The 5,392-nt window shown below is 35.0% G+C and overlaps 1 pseudogene; it reads right to left on the bottom strand.

Moving 5' to 3' along the window:
* Window positions 1-352: 352 nt before the first annotated feature.
* On the bottom strand, window positions 353-5,322 carry LOC110305976 (annotated as a pseudogene).
* Between the last annotated feature and the right edge of the window lie 70 nt (window positions 5,323-5,392).

Below are 5,392 nucleotides of genomic sequence, written 5' to 3'. Positions count from 1 at the left end.
TATCTATATCTATATCTATATCTATATCTATATCTATATCTATATCTATATCTATATCTATATCTATATCTATATCTATATCTATCTATATATATATATATATAGAGAGAGAGAGAGGCATGTCCTGCGGGGCGGAGAGAGAGACACTTGGCAGCATACTGGAGAGAATAGAAGTCAACCCAAGCCATCCTGCCTCCTCAGCCACTCAGTCATGACACAGTGCACTACAAGCACCCACTGCCACTGCCCCCTATAGTCCAGGCGGCTGGCTGGCGAAGCTATCCAAATATCCAAGTCCCCTGCCCCACTCGCCGTCAGTTGTGACCAGACTAGTCGTCTGCAGCCCCAGAATCTAATTGAAGAATGCTGTGACAGATTTAAGGGCCACACCCCTGCCCTGCTGTTCAGCAGGGTCCTTGCTGCTCTTCCAGCTGTAGAAGGCATCTTCCTTCACCAAGTCCTCATCGTATAGAGCATCAAAGAACATTCGAAGCAGGTTGGCAGGCTGTTCTAAGGTCAATATAAGGGCCTGGAGAACATGGTGTGCTGGTAGCTCCTTCTGCTCACCACCTAGGTATTTGTGCAGCAGTCTTGCTGTCACTTTCAACACTTGAATATCTATTCGGAGAGGAGTCTCAAAGGTAATTGCAGAATAACAGACAGTTGTCATGAGGGCTCGAACTAATGTATTCAATGCTATCTGCTGCTCATTCAGGTTGGCCTCTATCCAGTCAAACCCACGCTGATTACTGCCGCCATCCTTTAGCAGCTTCTCTAACTACCTAAGAAGCTCCTCGAAGGCAAGTGTCCTCTGGCCAGGAGCTTCATTCTTCTCCCAAGGTATATTCCACTTTCTTTTCAGCCACAAATGAGACAATGTCTTGGCCCTCTGCTAGAAATTCCCTCCAGTTCAGCCCAGCCTCTTGCCACAGCATCCCCACCTTTTTGGCATCCATGCTCTGGCATAAGAGATCCAGGATCTCCTGCAACAAAGAAGTAGTTTTGCCCACGGGTCTCAGAGGCTTTGTAATTTCCCTGACGAGCTCTCCCGTGGGCACCCCATCTTCCTGGATAATAGGTGTTATCAGTTTTGTCAGGTAAAGGATATCAATCAAAAAATTGATATCCATACATGAGGGATATCAATTTCCAGGTCTTCAGCCTATTCTAGTGTTTCATACAGCCTTTGATAGTACTGAGCAGTAGAGAGCCGTTAGTGCTGCAGTTGTCCCTTATGCTCATAAGCAGTGGTACTACGCTCCAGCGTGGACTTGATGCTGAGCCATATAAAGATGAAGAGCAAGGAGGGTGAAGCTAGTTCCTGGATACACTGTACTGCCTCCTTCATGTCATTGATATGGGGAAATTCCTCAGTGATGGCCTTAGATTTCTTCTCCACCTCATCCACAGAAAGCACAGCCTTCTGCAAAGCCCTGCAGGCTCACTGGAGGTAGAGTGCTTCTGCATTACACGATGCTGGCCATAATCCTCTGTGAAGCTAGCTGCCTTCAAGAAGGCAGTTTTTGTTGTTGTTGTTAATCTCCTCATAACTGAGACTTAATGCAAACAAGTAGTTGTTTACAAAATTGCTTTGTCTTCCCAATGCTTTGTGCACTGCTATACTGTTCTTGCTGACATCATACATAAAATAGCATGTTATTTTTGTTGGTGGAATCTCTCTAATATTTTAGATTATATGTAATATTAAAGGTTATTTTCCTTTTAATTCAATGATTTATCATTTTCATTTCTTTCAACCAAAAAAACATAACCATATCTAAATATTACTAAATTTAGAAACTCATCTATTGTCTATCACTGGAGAGAATTTGTTACCATGGTGATATGGACATGAAAATCTTCCCTTATTGCTTTAACTACTAAATGTCTTTGTGTATAAAAGTTCACCTTTGTTCACTAGATTTGATTTAAAATTCGTGATTCTCTAGAATATTCAGAAATTTAATTTAGAGTCTCATAAATCTAAATGACTTGTGTATTTTATCTGTTAGGGTGTACACTCCAATACAGACTAAAAATGATTTGCTCTCAGAAGTTTTATGTTAATAGCGTTGTGCTATGTCTTCAAGTTATATTTGATTCAAAATTCAAAACTTAATAATATCCTGGCTTCAAGACAAGAAAATGATGATCATCTATATCACTAATGGTCATTGTGAAAAAAATTATTTGTCAAGACTTTTAGAAACTAATCTGTAATGTCTGAGCATTCATGTGCTGAGCTTATGCCAATTATAGCATAAAAATCAAGAACATAATAAACTCACAGAGTCCATTATTGTTTGTGTGTAAAAGGTTTTCATGGCTCATCACTTTGAACTGGACAAATAAGAACATGAATTGATTAGAGTTTCTTGAATTTTGTGGATTTGTCTTTTTCAGGTTCTGTAATGAATGTTAAGAATGGAGTAAGTTAAGATTATTCAAATTGTCCCAAAACAGGGTGAACTTTATGTCAGCCTTTGATCTTTGGCTAATCTAGAGGACCCATCTGTCCTATTGCTCCATAGAGCAAAAATTGAGTAGTTCTCTATTTGCCTTTTTATATGGATTAGAAACTGTTTTTGGTTGCTCTCTTGGACCTACCAGTTCCTCTTATTTGCTTACTTTGTGATGATTTCTTACCACTAAAATCTTTATTGCTTTTGGATTTAACTTTATATTAGAAATTCCCCACACTGTGGTTCAAATAAATAAAGTTCACAAAAAGCTGTCCCCCCTTTGTCTTTGCATATCTCTTATTTTGCTATAAATTTATACCCTATGTTTACCCATGTAAAAGAGAGCCATCACTTGTTTCTTTGGAGTGGTGCATTTCCCTGATGAAGAGTCTGTAAGTGTGGCTGATGCAAAAACTTCTAGTCTTTCCTGATGTCAGCATAGATGTAAAAGATAATGTGATAACATACACTCCATGCTTTGGAGGCATTTGAATCCTCAAATATTATACCAAAAGAGATAAATCCTATCTCTACCTCCCATGAAAATGAAGCTTCTCTCATGCTGAGGTTGGGTTTGAGGGGAAAGTAAGTCGAGGTATTTGGACTCTTGTTTTGCTGAAACTTGGTAGAGTTCCTTACATAACTATATCTTCATTGCCATATATCCTTTGGGCAATGTTCACATACTTTATATGAGTATTTCTTTCCTAAAAATAATTGCACCACCTGTGATATTTCACTCCAGAATGGGTCTGAGAAGTTTCTTATAATACTCACTACAGAGGGGGAAAGTTTTCCTTTTGTCTTTGAGGCAAAATCTCTGGAAGTTTAATGGGATCCAAATAAATTCTTTAGGATGTGTAAAAATTCTGGCTCTGTGTTCAAAATTAGTATGCTGATGATGAAATTAGAAAGTTATAGATAAAACCGAATGCATCATGACATAATTTTTATTTAGATTGTGTTTGAAATAGTCCTAAATATGTATGTTTTTAAAATTATCAGAATATTTAGAAATTACTCTCTATGAGTAATTTCTAGCTCTGAAAACCAATGGAAAAGTCATTTTTATGTGGGATTATATCACACAAAACATGCTAGCAGTGTTATAAAGATAAGAATTAAATATTCCATAAGATAAGGATCATCTTTTAAACTTCAATGACTAAATTTCAACAAAAAAACTTAACATAGACAACTGATTAAAAATAAAGCAAATTGTATAATCCAAAAGTTACTAATGGATAGAAGAGAAAATTTTACAATACATACACATAAGTAAAGAATATCCTCCAAAAATGGATATTTAATGTCACTTTAAGCAATCACTTATCTTGAGACAAAAAAAGAGAATTATTGGAAAAGGGTCTTGGTGTTACAATATAATTAATATGTCCCTTTTCTCCTATAAAGCAGTCTCAGTTAATACAAAAAGTAAAACAGAAAAATATGACACATCAAAAACAACTCTTTTCCTCTCAGGTACTTTGCCTTCATTTTACTTCAATGTATCATTTCATACTTTTAAACTTTATTGGTATATGTAAGGTAAACAAAGAGGATTCAAAATGATACTTTTCTGCATGGATATGAAACCAACTGTACTTTCTCTTATTGACTTTTTCACTTCCTTATTCTAAAAGTATATTTTTACACTAGAGTGCACAAATACCCCGATTCTAGACCTAAGAATAACAACAAGTTATTTGATTTGATTTTTCATTGGAATTTTATATAGATATTGGGCTTTATATATCACTAGGTTTTTCAGTGCTTAAAGTACTCATTATATACCAGCAAAGAAAAATTATGATTTTTAAATGAGTAGTTACAATGTGTAACATTTTCAAAAATTCATGACTAAATAATTCTGTGGAGTGTGGAAATCCATGCTGAGATGACAGCTGCTATGTGGGGATGAAATTTAAAGATTAAGTGTGTGTGTGTTTAGTATTTATGTTCTTGTCTGTGTCTGTATGTGTACATGTGTGTGTAAGAGAGACAGAGACAGACAGACAGACTGATAGATATATATTGGGAGAAAATGCTTATCCCATGATAAAACATTAAAAGTAATTTACTTTCTTAATTTAAAAATATGATTTTGTATAAATGCCATTTATATTTTATTCATGCTAGAAAAAAACAAATAGTATATTTTTAAGAACTGGAAATAAATTCAATAACTTCACTTAATTCATTTCTGGATCATATCTATTTAAGGTACAATAAAAATTTTCTAAATTGAATTAAAAGATTCACATGAAGTAAAAATAAATCATTTTCTGCTAATTTGCAAGTGTTTATCTAGTATGTAATGGGTGAACATTAAAAACTTGACACTACTAAATGTTAATGATTTATAGAATCCCTGCCAAGACTTTCAAATTTATTATCTAATGAAATTACATTTTACTAGAATTTAGGGTTTTACTTAAAACATAATATTAAAACACACTTGTCAGAAACTTGTTTTTACTTACTGGCATTACAACGTTTTTTCACCTTTTTTCTATTGAATATTTTCTTTATTTACATTTCAAATGCTATCCCCTTTCTAGGTCTCCCCACATCATCTGTAGTGATACAATTTTAGGTAAATATATGTTGATCCCCAAAAGATTGAACTTTGGACAGTTTCCAAGGCAAAAACTAATAACATACCTTGAGATCAGCTAAGCTGGTGTAATTACCTGGCTTTTACCTGGTGTATTCATTTTTCTTTATTCTAAACTGCCTTTCAAGGAACAGTTTCATGAACCATGTTATGCCTGGAACTTCCTATCTAATCAACCTTTACAATCTAAACTACTGCATAGATTAAATCTTCAATTACCAGCTCTTTGAATTACCTGACCATTTAGATTTGACCTTAGTACAAGGAGATAGGAATGGATCTATTCGCATTCTTCTACATGATAACAACCAGT

The sequence above is a fragment of the Mus caroli genome, chromosome 2 (assembly GCF_900094665.2).
Source record: "Mus caroli chromosome 2, CAROLI_EIJ_v1.1, whole genome shotgun sequence".
Taxonomy (NCBI): Eukaryota; Metazoa; Chordata; class Mammalia; order Rodentia; family Muridae; genus Mus; species Mus caroli.
This window is presented reverse-complemented; position numbering and strand designations above follow the sequence as displayed.